Source organism: Peromyscus maniculatus, chromosome 16 (genome assembly GCF_049852395.1).
Source record: "Peromyscus maniculatus bairdii isolate BWxNUB_F1_BW_parent chromosome 16, HU_Pman_BW_mat_3.1, whole genome shotgun sequence".
Classification (NCBI taxonomy): domain Eukaryota; kingdom Metazoa; phylum Chordata; class Mammalia; order Rodentia; family Cricetidae; genus Peromyscus; species Peromyscus maniculatus.
The window spans coordinates 18,723,429-18,742,993 of NC_134867.1; the positions used below are offsets into that span (position 1 = coordinate 18,723,429).

Sequence of the window (19,565 nt, forward strand, 5' to 3'; positions counted from 1 at the left end):
TTAGCAGAGAAGGGTTAGGAAGATTTGTGTCTTCACTGTCTATATACTGGTAGGCCCAGGCACAGGCGGTTGTGAAATACTAGAATGTAACTAAGGAGGCTGAGATGTCTACAAATGTAAACAACACAAAGAATTTTAAAAATTTAGTACAACATTTCATTAATCATTTTATATTAAGTATTGAAATAATATTCTGGTTACAATGAGCTAAATAAATTATATGACTAATTTATTTTCACCTTGTATAAATCTTTGCAACATGACTCTGGGATGAGTCTGAATTACACATGTTATTTGCATTATATTTCTATTGGATGTTCCTGTTCTAAACTGTCTGCTTTAAAGCACATAGGAATCATGGACAAGCTGACTAACACAGGCATCCTGCCCTCCCCAGGCTGAATGCTCCTACTCATCATAATGTCACACTTTGAATATAAAGGTTATGATTCATCATCTCAGATGGCCTGCAACACAGAGCTATTTAGGGAGTTTAAAGTCACAACGTCCTGTTTGTTGCACCCAAAATCAATTAAATAAGAATCTGAATGCTATGAGCTGAGAATGAAAATTAGTTATAGATCTCTAGGTGAATTTAATATGTAGCATGCATGAGAAGCACTGCTTCAAATATTCTTGGAAATAGGTGAACAAAGGTACTATTTATTTTTTAAAATATGAAGTTATACAGTGAGAATGCAATTTGCCAGTAGTGAATCATCATTTATTTGTTGAGGGAACTCTGAATCTGTGAAGTCATGGTGATTTAAATCACCGTGCCTCCCAGGAGCTTAAAAATCAGCTATAAGGACATGTCGACTACTGAAATACTTGCAGAGCAACAAGGGGTGGGTTTACCATGGACCATTATGTGCAGGATTCTAGAATGGGAGGAACTGATGTTGGTGGGATAGTCGTTAAATCTTTTAGGAAGTCCTGTGCATCTTGCTTTGTAAGGCATTGAAGAGATTGCTTGTTGACATCTTCTTAGAGGTTTTAACAGAGAACATACATGAAAATCAGCAGGTGGAACAGAAGGAGGAGCCATGGACAGAAACTCTCCTAAGTTCTCCACACTTCTGGGATAGAGGGGTTGGTTTCAAGGATTGCTGTGTTAGGTATGAATGAGTACTAATCTATGAATGAGCACTAATCTATAAGTGAGCACTCATCTCCAGACAAGTTTCAGGTAGATTTATTGAGAGTTTCCACCACCGCTGAGATACACTACTTTGGGTCACTCTAATAATGCTGTCTCTTCAAATATTGCTTGACTATTGAACACTTTTAAAGAAGTAATGATATTGATATTTCCATTGTTTGGTCTTATTTATGCAACCAATTTAGAAGAGACTGTTTTTCAGCCGACTTCCTGGTATTCTAGTTCTTAAAATCTTTCCACCCGCTCCTCCATGATGTTCCCTGAGCCACAGATGCGAGTTATGATGTAATTCCTTATGATCCATTGATCTCTGATTGCGTCGAGTTGTGTTTTTCTGTGTTGGTCTCCATTTGCTGTGAGGAGAAGCTTCTTTGATGAGACTGGTAGCTACACTTATCTGTGAGTAGATAGATAAGATTTAGAATGTAGTTGGGAATTACGTGGTTTAGCAAACTAGATTGTCTTCTAAGACCTATGAGCCCCAGGCAGCTGGCTAGGTTTTTAGTGTCAAGCATAATTTCCCTCCTGTTGAATGGGCCTTAGTCCAATTAGACAACTACTCGGTACCACCAAAATTTGAGTGCTGCCTATTGAACATCCCCACCCCTACCCTCACAAATATATACAGACATACATATATCTTGTCAATGTGACTAACTTAGAAGGGGAAAATCTCACAGGGTCTCACCCATAGATGAAGAATATAGGCAACTAATGATGAGAGAGAGAGAGAGAGAGAGAGAGAGAGAGAGAGAGAGAGAGAGAGAGATTGAGAGAGTTAGACTCACAAGCTACCAATTGGCTATCCAATATAAGGTGGTCCGTCCTGAAACCGTATACACACAAACAATAAAAGTGAATGCAGTAGATTGTTTTTTTAAATATTTGTGCATAGTTGTGTGTGTGTGTGTGTGTGTGTGTGTGTGTGTGTGTGCAACATAATAAAAGTAAAAGAAGCAATCAGTTTAAGAATCAAGGCATAGGGGAGAAGTTGGAAGGAGGTGTTTCGGGAGGGGTGGGAGAGAGAAAAGAGACGGAGGAAAGTGATATAATTTAAAAGAAAAAAGATATAATGGGGCTGGCTTTAATTTCAGGGGAAGCCCTTTTCTTACTTCTAGGGGCACTAGGCACAAACATAGTGTACATACATACACACAGGTAAAACACCCATACACATAAAATAAATAAATCTAAAACTACTTAAAAAGTAATATATTATAAATATTTTGGAAAATAATGAACAAATATTATTTCTGATATAAGAAAGACAGAAAGATGTCCAAGAAGGAGGATAATAGAGCAAAAATCTAGACTGTTAAGAAAATTGACTTTTAGTCTTCTACTGTAGTAGGAATTGAGTCCAAAACTAAGATAGTTAATAGTACTGATTTTATTTTTTGTCTAAGTACCCACTGTCATAAATGCACAGTGCTTGTCACATGGAGTCACTCTATAGATATTTAAGTGGATATATAAAAATAGTTATAAAAGTCTTTTAAATAGTCAGTCTGAAAGTCTAAATCATCACCAAGAGGACAGTTTCAGAATATTTGTGTTGTGGGTGAGAGGGGGGATTCGATTCCTCAGGTAGGACCTCAAAGGCCTTCAGCAGAGTACATCTACGTTATCAGCCATTTCTTGTTTCTTTGGCGGTAAAACAAAGATGGCCATATAAGCTATCGTGTGCACTAAGGTACTGAGGAGAGAGGGAAGGAGTACTGCTAAGAATGATGCTAGGACAGCATCATCAGAGCTTCAGAGAAACTGGGGCAAGCAGTCATCTGAGGAAAGCTCCTGATGTTAGCTGTGCATTGGACTGAAAGGAGCAAAGAAATCATCGTGCAGGTGCTTCTACATTGATGGAAGACAGGGAAGCAACATGGTATCAATCACAATGGTTAGTTTCCCTCTAAAATTATACAGGGGCCGAGCGAGGGTGATTTATATCTTGACCAAGTGTGTTCTTGCCTATCGAGGAGGGTGGAAGAGGGTGGCTGCAGAAGATGACTTATGAAATGCATCCTTAACAGACTCCTTTCAGTTATCTGCTGGTTTGAATGTGGTTGCTCTGGTTAGTGCTCCAGCAACCACCTTGAGTCATGAGGTAACATGCTCAGGATGGAGGAACAGAAAAACAAAGGAGGATCTGTATTTCCAGTGATGGAGGAATGTATCATGATCCATGTCTCTATTCTTGGTCTGTTGTGTAAGGAATGAATAAACATTGGCCCAACCTTAATTAATAATTCTGGATTATTTTGGAATTTTCTGTTATGCCTGTTGAACAATCCTAAACCTATACTATCCAAAAACTATTATGTGATGGTAAAACCATGTTACTGGAGATGCTGTAAACTTTGGCTACACGACACAGAGAACACAAATCTTAATCCCAATGAGAAATATCTTCCCTGGTGGCCAGCTTTTGTAGATCCAGAATGTGCTACATAGGCTGCTGCAGAGATAAAACACATTAGAAGTCTTCCTCAGTGATGGACCCTGCATACTGCGGTCCTGACCTGCGAGGCATATTGTACTGTCTGGTGCAACAGAGGCATGAATGTTATGGGACTAACTCTCTACCCTCTGATGAGATAGGAGGCCTGCTTCACAGGAGGGGAATTTCAGACCTGGTACTCTAAACATGATCAAAAGACCATGGAAGTCATAGGCCCTAGGGTTAGACCCTCTCTTGCTATTTTGATGATTTTTTTTTTACTGCTCAAACAACTGCTTAATATTTATATTTATATCCATACACTTGGGCTTCCCTCAACCTTTGTCAGAGAAGCTTCTTTTTGCAGTGAGCAGGAGTTAATTGAGAGATATTTAACTTGTCAAAGTGCTGAGAATAAGGGACTCAGTGCTTGGCTTGAAATGGAACATATACATACATATATACATACATCATACATACATACATACATGCATGCATGTATATATGAGACATACACACACACACACATACATACATGTACATACACACACACACACACACACACATATATATATTCTTCCTGCCCCCTGCTTCTATGAGATACCGTAGAAGAGTAGGCTGAAAAAAGTAAGAGCCGGAAGAGGTTGGGGTGGACTGTTGTCAAATGTTGTCTTTTGCATATGACGTAACTGGTATACACACAAACTCACAGCAGCTGGATATCTGCACAAGACCTGTGCAATATCAAGCTAGCCAACATTTTGGCACAGTTACAACAGATCCCCATGCCTAACTTCTTGCTGAGTAGCTTTTAATGGTTGGTATCTGCCGAGGGAAGGACAATCACTCTTTTGTTAGTGTGGCCACTGATAGGATTCCCGCACTCTGGTGCACGGTCCCAGACTCATACACTTATGGGAAGCACTAACTGGACTTGGTGTGTTATAAAAACACAGAGACATGAAGTTAAGAGAGGGATTGTTGAGATAGATATGGGGAGCTAGAGAAGAATATGAAGATAAATACTATCATATTTCATTGTATACATGTATGAAATTCTCACAAATAAACACACATAAAAATCACAAACCCCCAAACTATTAACTGACCCACCTATGTTGATCATACATGTAATTTGAAATTTTCTAGTAGACATTTCCTAAGTAAATACAGATAATATTACTCTAGATAATATATATATATATATATATATATATATATATATATATAATAAACACAGACAAAGTTACCCTCTTGACATACGATCAATATGGTCATTATAAATGGGATCCTTGCACAGTTTGGTTCATGATGTCTTCATAATCCCGTGTGCATATTTTAGTTCTAGAACTTCCTTTTCAATCCAGACTTACTGTATCTCGTGTGCTTAATATCCCTGTATGGTTAGTAATGTCACACAGGGACAACAACATTTTGTCCCACAACTACCTCTTCTCACCCTATGCATGTTCTCCCTCTACCTTTCATTTTGTTCCCCTTTCATGAGAAAACATAGATAAAACTTCATATTTTATGCAGAACTGACAACAATAAAACCCTCATTTTCATATCCCAGAAACTTTCTATTCTTTTCATTTCTTTCTCAGTTCTGGGTATTGAATTTGCAGTCAGGAATCCTGGCCCTGCACTCATTTACAGACAAGACTCTTTGATACACTTCCTAACAGACTGGGCATCTCCATGATGCTGAATCATTAGCAATCATGGTTTGGGCACCATCTTCTAACATATTGGGTCTCTAGACATTACATGCTTTAAGATCAACACCAAACATGTACTATGATTTGACATAATTGGTCATAAAGGATTAGTTTGATACATACTTCTCTCTCTCTCTTCCCTTTTCTATTTCATCCAAATGATTTGAGAAAACTGTTTCTTGCAGAATGGAAGTTACCCCTCCAGTGATACCAGCCTCCCTCATTTAAATATGTCTGGATGAAGACTAAAAGAGCAAAGGGAGTTCCTGATGGACCGTGCTGCTGCCCATCTGGGAGTCATGAAGTCAGACCTCCACACTCTCTGCTCCTCTGAGGGAGGGATTATGAATTCCCACAATGATTGTCATCACTGGGATGATGGTGAAGTGGCTGCAAGCAGGTCGACTTCACAGAATATAGAATAACTACAGTTCCCCGAAGTCCAGGTCTACAGCAAGAGTGATGTCAGTTACAAAAGGAAAAACTATGTGTATACCATTTGAAAGAGAGAAACCAGGAGTTTTGAGCCTTTTTCATGAATTTAAGAGGAAAAGACATGGAGGCTATAATAGATGAGTTCTGAATTAATTCCCCAACAGGAAGGAAGAAATCTTCTGCCTTAAATGTGATGCACATGAAAGGTCAGTCTTTCCTTGTAGAAGCCAAGAAGCCAGATGACATGACAGAGTTCCAGCAAGATAAGAAAGAAGAAAGGCCGAGAGAAAGCAGACAAAGGAGATGACATACACAACAGAAGCAGAGGTCACCCTGGGATTGTGTGGCTTGTGTGGACAGTGTCAAGAGTAAGAGGTGCAGAGCCAGGGTTGGCCCTCCAGGGGGTGGTAGGAATTCCTCTACATTATATTTCAGACATCAAGTGTCTGCTCACTTGCTCACTTTGCCTGCAGTTGTCTTTGGCTTGTGTGTTTCCTTCCCTTTCCCGAGGTTTGGATTAACACTGAGTTTTACAGCTTTAGTGTTTACTAAGTTTCCCCATATTATGCGGACCAGGTTAGGGACATGGGCACATAGTAGATATGGGCCATACTATCAAGGAGCTTGGGGTTATTTGGGGAGAAAAACTGCAAAACATGGATTCTATGATATGCTAATAGGCAATGGGGTATTAGAAGCAAATAACTGTGGTAATTCTAGCAGCAGCATGGGGTGGGCATCCAGTGCTTATAGCAACGATGTGACTGAATCATCACGAAACATAACTGTGTTTAATAAACCATATTTAAGGAGGCAGGATATGAGTAATTCTTGTTTTGAAAATATTCCATTTAAAATGATGAAAGCTAAAGAATTAATTTCCCTGGTTTGGTTTGGTAGAAAACCCATTAATTTCTAGTGGAACACCTTATTCTCTGATACATCAAATAAATGAGGCATTGCTAAAGTGGCAGATGAGAAATACAAAACAGGGAGTACAATTTGAAGACCCGAGAAAGGAACAGAAATCTGTCCCTACCAGAGTGCTTCCTGATAATCAGCCACTTTTGGAATGAGTCTTCCTTGATATGTGATTTAATCTTCTCAGCAGCCTCGCTCAGTTGGTGAAACTCGTGTTGTTCTCTTTATGTCTGGCGGCACAGCTGAAAGCACAGGGGCCTGTTACTGGTCCAAGGTTCCATAGTAAGTTACCCAGTGAGAGGTGAAATGACAGCTCCTTCACACGCAGGCATGCACATGCACACACACACACACACACACAGGTATGCGCATGCACTCACACATACACAGGCATGCACATGCACTCATGCACACAGATAAGTGTGCACATGCACTCACACACACGCACACACACACACACGCCCATATACATTCACACTCATGCACAAAGTCACACACACACACACACACACACACACACACACACACACATATATATATATTTCTGAAAATTTTATCTAAGGATGTAAAATGTTAAGAGCTGGAGCAAATGTCTAAGAATTGATGTGGGTTCAGACGATCTGGATATAAAATGCACAGCTAGAGCATGATTGTTCTACCATCACCTCTCCCTTTTCCTCTTCATTTTCCCTGCTTTCCTTTCCTATCAAGATAGACAGAGGCAAAAAGGGAATACCAGAAAGAGAGCTGAGAAGAGAAAACACCAAAGTAGTGAGAATAAAGGGGGCTGAAGAGAATAAGAGATAGTTGTATAGGAAAATCTTCATAAATGTGTATAATGTGCCTCTGATACAGTCAACGTTTGTAAATAATATCACACTAAGGATGCAGTGGAAATGGCTATTTAGGTAAGAGTGTTTGCTGAACAGGTGTGAGGAGCTGAGTTCAAATCCTCATCACCTATGTGAAATTTTGGGCCGGACTATCCATGCTTGTAATCCCAGCACTGGGGCATAAAGCCAAGTGGATCCCAGGTACTCAGTCAGTGGCCAGCCTATCCCATACTGCATGCTTTCATCAGTGAGAGAACCTGACTTAAAAAAGTAAGGCAGAGATACATGGAGGAGAACACCAAGCATCTTATATTACCTTGTGCATGCACACAGCTAGGCACATGCACCCAAACACCTCTGTGCATGCAATGCTCATAAGCATGCTCACTCATGCATGCTTACACACATACACATGCAACACAAAACAAAAACACTGGAAAGCTGGAGACTGGGAAAGGTAAATGTTGCAAACTATTTAGACATTGTCTCTGTTACTAATCAGGGGATGTTAAGTCTTCTCTGGGCCAATATCTCTAGCTTTAGCCCTTGTCTGCTGCTATTGATGAGGGCAATAACCTTCCAATATAGCCCCTCCCATTCCAGTCACTCTAAGTGCCACCCAGAGCCCCATGCTTCAGGCATGTGAAGAGACTTGAGGCTGACTCTATTCTGACTCTGCTTGGGCAGGAGAGCTCATCTGTGGAACCAGCACCCTCTTTCTCCATGTGACCTGCAAGTACTCAGCCACCTGAAGTGGCCACTTCTCCTCTGCTTAGGCATGATCAGAGGGCACATCTCGCTGGTTCTTGTGAATGCTCACATGAACTTCTTCATACAGGGGCTGGCTCACAGTAACTTCTCCATAACGGTTAGCGTTCAAACCCAGTTGCTTCTTCCCATTAAAAAATTAACATTATTTGTCCTGCGTCAAGTTTTAGTGAGTTCTCTGACCTAAGTTATCATTTTTTTTTGAACTATGAAAAATATGCCTCAATCCAATTCTGCTATTCATCATTTCCTATTGTTCAGCACAGAGATTGCTCTCTTACAGATAAGTGGCAAAAATGCTCGCAGTTGTAATGCCTGCCTTAAAAGTTTTATGTGGCTGTGGGCTCATGCTATATTCTCCTGTCAACTGGGGAAGGATTGCTCCATGAATCCAGGACTATAAATTTGGAATTTACTTTTTATTTCTCTAAACAAAGTTTAAAAGCATATAACTTTGGAAGTTGGTGTTGATTATTATTTTTATATCTAGCACCACAAATCTGAAGCCATTAGAACCTTAGTCATTTAGAATGATGGAAGAAAAGGAGTAAGAGATCTGCCCAAGAAAATATATGAGAAGAAATGGAGATTGAGCCATTTCAAGGAAGGTTAACATTGTAAGCTAAGATAGAAATGGGCTTCCTGGGTAGAGGCATCTCAGCCAGCAATACAGTTCATTAAAAACCACAACACAAAAGATTCAGATGGCCTCACACAGCCGCTGCTACAAGCTACTTTGTAACTTAACAAACACAGTTACTAGAATCAGAAGTAGAGGACTCTTATCAAGCCAACCAAACCAACTTGGGCTTGCTTTGCCTACTCCAATCATTTTGTAAAGAATGATTTGAAGAAAATCTAGCATTTTTTAAATTACATGTAATTTAGTTGGTTAATTTTACATGAAATTAGTGAAGTGTGAATGGATGCGGTTTTATTGCATAATGCAAGTTTAAAGCAGTGGCCTCGTAAAGTAAACAATTTAATTCTCTGTTTTATATCATAGCTTTCAAACACCTAGGGCTTTATTCTCATTTGTGCTTGGTTATAGATAGGCTGAATTCTTTCACGGGAGTGTACTTACCTTTCAACCCCTTCCACAGAAGCAGCTGTGAAGAGTGTCATCAATATTAACCTGGGGGCTGGTATCAGAGAAATTTCTCCATCAGGAGAGTAGAGCCTCCTGGCAGAAAATGTTCCTGGGATCTGGAGTAACGATCAACACAATGTATATTCAAGCTCCTTTTTCTCTTGCAAATTTTGTAGACCTGGAGAAGTCCCTTCAAGTCCCCCATATGTGATCCTTCAATTTTTATTTTTAGATAAGATACTGAAAGATGCATTTACCACAGAACCTGCCACAGATGATGTCTTAACTTCTGCTGACCTGAAACACAGGGAGGATTGTCTATGACTGAATCATAGTATAAAGGCTATCAAGCCCAAATTTAGATTATTAGTTCACCTGTACACTTACTAATCTAATGCTTTTTAAGTATCTAATATAGATGATTTTTTTTAAAGTTGGCCTTTGAGTGAACACGTTGCAAAATGTTGTTCAAAACCTTCTTGTTATAAAAATATTGCTGATGTTCAGTGACTGCATTATTTATATTTTGGATGACATTCCTGAACCTTTGAAGGTAACTAAACTTATTGCTGTTGACGTTTTATGGTAGTTGAGACACCACTGTAAGACATTTCCACAAACTGCATTGGCCTTGGTCAACCTGGTCCTAGGCAGCCAGCATCTGCTTACTCAAGTCCTAAAGCCTTACTTTCTCTTTGGTTGCCCTCAGATCCTACAGGTTCCACATCATTAAACAGTATAAACATTTCCTCTAAGTATGCCTCTACCCTCCCTATGAGCATTAGCATCTTCTGATGTCCTCTTGCCTGGACTACTATGCTAGCTTCCAGAAGGGGAGGCTTTCTTCTGCCCCTGTTCTCACAAAACCAATCCTCCATTGATTCAAAGAGCCCACCTTGACCCTTGCGAATCAAGCATCTGCTAATCATGTTTTTCTACTGGAAACGTTCGGCGGCCTTCTCGTCTTGCTTAGAGTCCAGACTCTGGTATGGTGTTCTTGCTCTGACCTCCTTCTGTCTCTTTCCCTCATGTATGGCCCTTTTGCTTTACCCGCCATGCCTCAGCTACGGTATCTTTATTCTTGGTTCCTGGACATGCCAAGTTTGTTGTCCTAGAACCTTTGACATAGCTGTTCCTTCTGCAGGGAAGGCGTTCTTTTCATAGCTACATCCTTCTTGCCCTTTTGCGCTTCAGTCTGGGGGATGCTCTGCAACATCTGCCCACTCATTCTACCGGTATTGCCCATTAAATATCTAGTACAGTATTTATCATAACCTAATTGTTCTTGTTCATTAACTTACGATTCATTTGTTTACTTCTGTCAACAGCCTTGCTTTGCTAGAATAGAAAGCCTGAGTAGCAAAACCATCTCTTTCACATGCCTCTGTGATGTCTTTGTACTAGAACTGTTTGGCAACTCACAAATGTGTTGAATAAATGAATTGAATGGAAGAAATTTCAGATTGCCTGAGGGAAGAAGTTCTCTGTATTCTGACTAAAGTTTGGTCTAAACAGTCTCAATTCTAAATTCCACCCAGGATAATTCCATTTCAGAGCTTGGAAAAGTGTAATGACTTCACTTCCACATCAGAAAACCAGGAGAGTTGAACATTTCAGGATTCTGTGGCATAGGCATCGTTTCTGCATTGCCACTCATTTTATCTCCAGCCTTCTAATTTCCTTTTCTTTGTCTTATGTGAATGTCTTTGGGAAAAAAATCTCATTCAATTCATATGACAAGTACAATTAGTTCTTATCTTGTATGGGAGAAGAGTGAGTCTCAGAGGGACCATACATTTGTGACAGAGTTTTGAACTCAAGTGTGTCAAATATCAAAGATGATAAAGTGGGCTGGAGCAGTGTCTCAGTGGTTCATAGCAGGGGGTACTCTTCTACTGCACCCAGATTCCTTCTCTAAGCACTCATAGGGAGGCTCACAGACATCCATAACTCTAGTCCTGGGTGATCAGCTGCCCTCTTTTGGTCTCTGGGGATGCTGCACATATATGGGTGCCCAATTCATTCATGCAAAAATCCATATACACATAATGATAAAATATATAATGATAAAATATATAATGTAAAAGATCCCAAAGCTTTTCTTTCTTGGAGGAGATATCCCATCAGTGACTATGGACTCATTTCACTGTAGTTCTTAATGAACTGGCAAAATATTTGCCAAACTAGTTTAGTCATTTGGGAATTCCTGAATCCCTGTAGACTTGCTGAATAAAAATCTGACTAAGGCTTAAGAATCTAATTTTAAGTATTTTCCCCCCACAACTCTAAACACATTAGGTTTAGATCAAACAAACAAATGAAACAAAAAAACAGGGAGAGACCTGTCAAACTGAACCCATATTCTCTTCAGAAGTCTTTGAAATATCATCAAATATTAGTCACCTCAGTAGTTCAGTGACTCAGAGAGACTCCAGGATTGCAGGGTGGATGAAAGTGGTAGCGGACCCTGTAGCTATTGTTCTAAGAGGAAGTGCATTATGTGGAATTTGCTGGAGAAATCACAAAGCATGAGCTAGGGTTTGAGCTTTGTTGTGGAGTGCATACCAACTGATGGACTGAGAGAATGTTTTGAAGTTGCCAGTAGGTCAATTGACCTTTGCCCACCATCTTTTCAAGCTCATTTAATTCATAACTCATTCGACATGATTTGAATCAACAATTAATCATTCAAAGCAGAGTGGTTGCAAAGGGCATTTGACATGGGTGTTCTTCAAGTTTTAAGAATTGGTTTTATAGGCATATTCCTACTACGCCGCAACATTGAAAAGTCTGTTTTGTGATGTAATCACGAAGCGATGACAGAAAATAATGTTTTTAAGTGTGTTCTTTATTGGAGAATATAAAATTTGGTCACTCCCACCTACTCTAATAATAAAATGCTGACTCTTTCTGTACCTTGAGAATTGAGCCTTATCCTGTAAAAAGAGATAAATAGCCTCCCGAGGATTAGAGACTATGGAAATTCACATCTGGTAGCTTGCACCTGGCTAACCTATTTATGGAAAAGGTCATTTTAGTGCTAAAGACGCCCCCCCCCTCCACTCTGTTGGAGGGAACTGGGCAGCTGTTAGGGAGGTTTGCATGGTTTTAAACCATTCTGCTTACAGAATAAGCTCCTTTAATAGTGGCTGAGAGGACCATGACCCTGCATTTGGTTCCACTATTGCAGGCTGACCACATTTCCTTCCCTCAATACTGCAAAGTTAGAAATTAAACTATTTCTATATTTCACATATTATCGTATTGCTGACATTAACATCAAGAATAGCTTTATTTTATTTATTTTATTATTTATTATCATATTATCTATTTTATGGCTGCTTATACTTCATACTTGTTCTCGTTAGCAAATTGTTCTTTTTTGAATGATTGGCCAGAGCTTGATATAAATTTCTTTTTTTTTCTGTTTTCAAATTTAAATGACAAGGCTTGAGTGACGTGTATTCATTCAGCTCATTTGTAGGCAAGACAAACGAGGAGAAATCTACAAAAGTATTGGTCCTTAGTGCTCAGATGCTTTCCACAAGAGGCTGTCTCACTGTGCAGGTAAACAGAAGTTGGCTTTGTACAGTTTCAGAGTTCTGAGCTTTGTACAATTTCAGAGTTTTGAAACAGAGTCTGGATTGTGGGTGAGGTGTATGCTGGGCTGGAGGGACTGGATGTCCCACATACAGCAACAACCAGGCTGTCTATCATCTTCCATTTCAAGGGTAGCTTTCCAAGCAGAGAAGGGCTTAATATCACTATTCTTATCTCCAATCCACCCATTTAAGATGCTAGCAACATCTGAAAAATATGTATAATAACATCTTTTACTCCATAAAAAAGTCACTATCTCTTACCTTTCCCATTTCTCTATTCAGTTTTAAACGGTCTGAAAAGAAAGGCAGGATCTGCCCTGATAATGCAGAGATTTGCTCTTTGATGTTTACGGAGCCTAAAGCCTCTGTCACTGCTGACCTGGATTTCTAGCTTATCTATTAAATGTTGAGCTTTCACAGCCCCTCATCCCAAGGAGGCAAGTTTGTACTACAATCATTTGCTTTTCATAGACAGCAAAACATTCCTGTGCCCAAAAAGTCAACCCTTCAGGAGAGAGAAGTTAAGGTTCCTTAAGATCATTACATGCAATTATTTTATGTTTAGCTAAAGTACTTTAAAAAAAATCTTCAAACACAGACTTGGTATTTTTTTTAATAAAGGCTTTATGTACAGTTCAAATATTTAGTTTAACGTGCTTAAATTTCAATGATTCACATCAAAACAAAATTATACATTAACCAAACAAGCCTGCATGGAGATGAGTCAGAGCTGGGGCTGTTCTGGCTCCACAGCACTGTAAAGTTCTACTCATTATGCATGATTTCCTACAGGGCTCCCTCACTTAGCATTCAGACCATGGGCTTGGGCTGGGGTGCACTAGAAATATGGAGAATACTCCACTTCTGTTCATTTATCATGGCTGGATTGGCATAATGAATGGTAACAAATGAGCCCTTTTTATCCGTACGCTAGTTACTGTCACATCCCCAATGGTTTCTGTTTGAGTTTCAGGAATAGAAGCTAATTACCCAAAATCTGGTGGAGGCCCATGGTGAGAATTTGATGTGGTTACAGGAGAGAAGCTGCTGGACATCAACTTTGATCCTGCAGAAAGAGACGAGGGGACAGTAAGACACACACATGGCATGAAATGAAATATTAGAGATTGTTGAAGTCATATGGAAATTTAAGTATCAGATTAAGTTTTTCTCGGGTAGAATGCTTGATGGATTCAAAGCAAAAACAACCACTAAATATTATTCCCTGACTTCATTCTACCATATCTTAGAACTTCTAATTACATATAAAATCATAATTTTACAAGCTATCTTTAAGCTAATTTCAAAATCTGTTAACACTTAAGAAGATACCATTGTTTTAGAAGACAACATCCCATCATGGTATTATCAACTTGATAAAGTGTGGACCCACAATGTAATTGCAATTATTATCACCAGACAACCATTTGGAGTGACTAGATATCTATTATGTTTCAATAAATCTAAATGAAGGTGGCTCACAAGCACATAAAAGATTTTCCTTCAGAGACACACTTAATATAGTTTTCTTATCCTGCTTGATTGATTATGACATTATTTTCTGTATAAGTTCCACCTCTAGGAAATAAAAAAAATAATGTTGATAGCAAAATGACCCACTTTGATAATCATTTTGGTATTGAGAAAAGTAGTTCTTTGTCTCTGAACACTAATGAAGGCATGCCTTAGTTTGACTTAGTGCAGATTTTCTTTTTTTTTTTTTTTTTTTTTTTTTTTTTTTTTTTTTTTTTGGTTTTCCGAGACAGGGTTTCTCTTGTGTAGCTTTGCGCCTTTCCTGGATCTCACTTGGTAGCCCAGGCTGGCCTCGAACTCACAGAGATCCGCCTGCCTCTGCCTCCCGAGTGCTGGGATTAAAGGCGTGCGCCACCACCGCCCGGCTTCAGATTTTCTTTATATATCTGTGAAATGATTTTTTGCCCAACTCACAATACTACTTTATCTTTATTTTAAGGATACAATTATTTGGAGACTGTCTGGTGTAACTTTCCTCAGGTCTAAATCAAAGCAGTTAACTGTCATCACTCTAGCCTCACTTCTTGGAGAAATGTGCATAAATGAGTATTTGAGAGTCACATAGAAATCACATGTACCGATTCCCTGATGTTTGTTTACACTTTAAAGTTGCTGTGCAGTATTTTAAAGTTGAAGCAACTGGAGATTATACTTATTTAAGACCAATCGAAGACCACTCCTGTCCAAGGGCTTCAGTGACTTGCGACTGCCAACGTTCTAAAGTGGAATATGACATAGAATCGATAATTTTCCCTTTTACAGCCCCATGTGGTAATTAAGAAACATATTAAGAGCTAAATTATGTTCTTACTATCTGTTTATTGAATCATAGATTTCATCTTTAGGTTGCAGATAGATAATATAAATAGTTTTTTAGTTATTGCAATGATCATTTAATCAAATTTTTATCAAATATTTTCATTATGCCTGATATTGTATAATAGTTAAAAACATAAATAGTTAACATAGTGCTGGACATTTTTTGTTGTGGTGGTGTAAATCAATACATGCAAAAGACACCATGTTCTCATGAAGGAGTTCACAGCAGTTTTCAGGAGCTAAAAAGAAAATCAGTTGGCATGGTAAGCATTCAGAAGGCTGAGTCAGGAGGATTGCAGCAATTGTGAGGCCACCCTGGAGCTACATAGCGAGTACCAGGCTAGCCAGGGCAACAGTGACCTTCTTTTAAAAACTCCAAAAGATAAAAAAAAAAAATGGAAAAATTGATGATGTAATTCTAGACAGACATTGTGGTAAACAGTGATGGCCTCTATGGGCAGGTGAACATGATAGAAGCCAGGGTATACCACAACATTCAGGGAGGCAGAGGGAAGAGGAGTGATGACCATGGTCCAAAGGAGTGGGTATTCCGCAACACCTTGACAGCAATACACTTCTGAACATTACCACTTTGGACGTTTGCCAGTGTCATGTACAAGGAGGGAAAGAGGCTCCATGTTTCTCGACTGCTAATCAATCTTGTTACAAATTCCCTTTGAACTGGACTTTCACAGAGAGTCTGGGACAGAGAGCTCCTCTGACTGTCCCTCCTGGCTTGCTTCCTAGGACTTGCGCATCTACCTGAGACATCTTAGAGAAAATCGGTGTCTCAGAATTCAGAAAACTCCCAATTTGGGAAGGATAGAACAAAAACACATGTTTATGATTATATGTGTACCATATAGTGTGCTAGAAACATAATCAGTCTTAGGAAACTTTGAAAATATCACAGACACATGTTCCTTTGTGTATGCAAAGAGTCATTACAAGGCCAAGGTCTCCTGTATCTCAATAGAGTGTGTAGAAAATAGGAAAAAATGAATGACCTAAGAATGTCAGGTCATGGTCAGAAATCATTTCTTCAATTCCTGAGGAAAACAGAGTTCTTTAAATTAGAAGAGAATGATATAATTCTGGATAAATGTTCTCTCTGAGCATTATAATTATATTTAACATATAAATATTAATATACTTAATATTTAAACCTTATATTAATCCCTTATATTATCCTAGAAACTTCTCTCAACTTCTACATGCTCTAGTTAATTTTTTGGCTTAAAATTAATGGCTTCATTTTTTTTCCCATGGAAGTATATACTCTTGGACCCATGATGGAAAGTTATTTGCTTTAATATTCATGATTCAGCAGGGCATTTTATGACTAGCAAGAGTTGCAGCTTAAGTGCATATCTTCTGTACATATAGAGGTCAGAAATAATTTGCTTCATGATATAGGAATTAAAATCAATACTCTTACTTCCTTAGGAAAACAAACATAACATAATGTAAATGAGAAATGAGTAAATTATTAATAGACAGGCTTATCTAAAATATAATACAAGCTAAGCAAGGTCAGCCAGAGAATTGAGTTTAGGAAGAACAAGTTACAGGAAGCATGAGGAAGCTAGATAAATCAGCACAGCTCTGTCTGGAGTGAGGCACTTTCATCTCAGCAGTTTGGAGCCATATTATGAACGCCCTGGTAACTGTTGACTTGAATAAGTGTCTGCTTGGTTGACTGCCTGAGAGTGAGGGAACTGGAGAGTGAGGGGTCTTGCTTGAAGTAAATTGGCTATCTCGGCTGGGGTTGGGGGTGGGGGTGGGGTACTCTCAGGGTACTCATCGACCCCAGATTAGCAATCAAAATGTTGATAATTCCATCAGATGTGGTCTGTGTTTCCTGCATTTTACTCCCTAGGCTGCTGTATTCTCTCTCTCTCTTTTCAGGATTTAGTAAAACTCTTTTCCTCCAGGAGGATCATCTTCTTTCGTTCTGGATACATTGCCGCCTTTTGAAAACATGGTGAGAACAGGCTGACTGGGGAGTCCAGAAGGGCATTTCCTCTCCACTTTACTCCTCATCTAGTGCTAGGGATGAATTCAAAGTGTGAATGGACCTTTCCTGTCCCGACTGCCCAGTCCCAAATAACTCAGAGGCTGATTATGAATTATAAATGCCCTGCTGATAGCTCAGGCTCTAAACGTATACTACCATGATGATTATTTTAATGTGGGTTCTGAGGACCACACTCAGGTTCTAACAGTTGCAAATGAAGCACTAGCCAACTGAGCTAGTTCCCCAGTCTGGAAATACGTAGTTCCAAGTATCTGGAAAGCAAGTCTTCCTTGGAAGAATGAGAATGCTCTAGGGTCTCTTGAAAGATGGATGCATGTACAACTTGTGATCAGCAAATCCCCTCCAATATTAGCTTCCTAACCATCTGTATTGGTAATGTGCTTACACTTGTAGACTCTTTTCTCACTGCTGAGTCATTGCTCATGTAGAAATGCATTCCACATGAGTAGGACACCTGCTCGAACTACATCTGGACGTGGCTTTAGTGTCAGTGCTGGAGAGAGGAACATATAACTCAAAGTACTTGTACTTTATACAAAATGACCTTTGAAATTAGATAATATCGCATAATGGACAGATTATTCTAAAGTTCTATGGAGACTGAGGGACAGCTATGATTGCTGGTGGCTGGTGAGCATGTGTCAAGGAATAAGCTACCAGTGAAGGGATAATTAGTGTGGCTTTCCTTCCAGCCTTCCTGTCACACTTTCATGTTGAGGTGATTTTCATAGCAGACAAACAGGCCTTGCTTAAGGTTGATGGAAGTAATTATATGGTTTCGAGGTCCTTTTGGTTTCAACAGGACATGACACTTCCTGGAAATCCCCCACCAGTACATCAGGGAAGGTAAAGTTAAAGCTAAGCAACAGAAAAAAACTATTGCCTTGGTGACTTCGGGCACTGGGGCTAAGATCATAAAGTTTTGATGCTTTTGTGCTTAGCTCCCATTGTATATATATATCTGCAAAGCATGTTCACTTTTTTAAAGATGCAAAACTTGTTCACTTTTCTAAAGATACACAAGATTATTTTCAGTAAGTCTTATTTTTCAATACTTACAGAAAGAATTGCATTTTCATTTGAGAATTAAAAATGAACGAGACCTCTAGCAGAGAGGGTTGGAATTTCAGACCTGTCTTTCAAACTGGAGTCCAAGTTTAGAACAGAGGGTCATTTGAACAGAGGGTATTAACACTTTATCAAGAAGATTAAAGGTGTACAGAGAGGGAAGCCCGTTCACAGATACACGGGCACATAAAGGGGGAGATCGTGTGTCTTGATGGCTTACAAGACCACAGGGGAAAGCAGGAGTGAGAATGACATTTTCATCACACCTGTCCCCAGAGAAACCCAGGAGACTGCTTCAGTCTTATGTAATGGACAGCAATTCTCTCCACTCTGTTTTGCTTCGTCCCTAACCCTTACTCAACAATAATAAAGAATCCCTGAAGACCATCAATTTGTTCTAACAAAGATCACCCTCTCACCTGTCTGACGAACACGCGGGTGCTGAAGAAGCAGCTTGCTCAGTAGGCCTTAACCATCATTCCTAGCTCCTTGGCTCGAGTCAGGCAATCCCCTTCCCTGCCCTTACATTGCCCATTTTCTATTTGGAGTGCTTCCGGTAGTCCTTGTGGAAGAAACCACCTTTCTCTGCTCAAACTTGACCACGTCCCACAGCTCCTGATTATTTCCTCAAGCTGGGAAGCAGGGTGAACTATGAGAACACAACACAAGGAATCTGGTAGGACCAGTTGGGCTGTTCTACTTCGGTAACCAGATAGGTAGCTTGAACTTGGAATACAGATTTATTTCCTATGCTTCACTTTTCTTACTTAGCAACAACAATGGTAAGACTAACATAATATTAATAATATTAATAGAACATTTAGGATCTTTGAGGCTTAACATGAATCTAAAATTTCTTTTTCTTATTTTATTTTTGAGACTATAATTACAACATTTCCCCTTCTCTTTCCTCCCTCAAAACCCGTCTCCATCCCTTCTCTCCTTGAAAGTTATGGTTTTTTATTTTTCACTAATTGTTATTGCATGCATATATGTATATACATATACATCCCTAAATATAACCTGTTCAGTCCATATAATGTTACTTGTATGTACGTTTTCAGGGCTGATGGTTGGGCACTGGACAACCAATTGCTCCTCCCTTGGGAAGACTACCTTTCCTACTCCCAGCTTTCTT

General features: G+C 39.3%; 1 long non-coding RNA gene across 1 annotated transcript; it reads right to left on the bottom strand.

Moving 5' to 3' along the window:
- Nucleotides 1-697: 697 nt before the first annotated feature.
- Nucleotides 698-9,624, bottom strand: LOC143268952 (uncharacterized). The gene is made up of 3 exons (XR_013045202.1): nucleotides 9,362-9,624; nucleotides 6,795-6,918; nucleotides 698-1,559 (listed from the first exon to the last, which is right to left on the bottom strand). It is a non-coding gene; the product is annotated as an uncharacterized LOC143268952 (long non-coding RNA).
- Nucleotides 9,625-19,565: the final 9,941 nt, after the last annotated feature.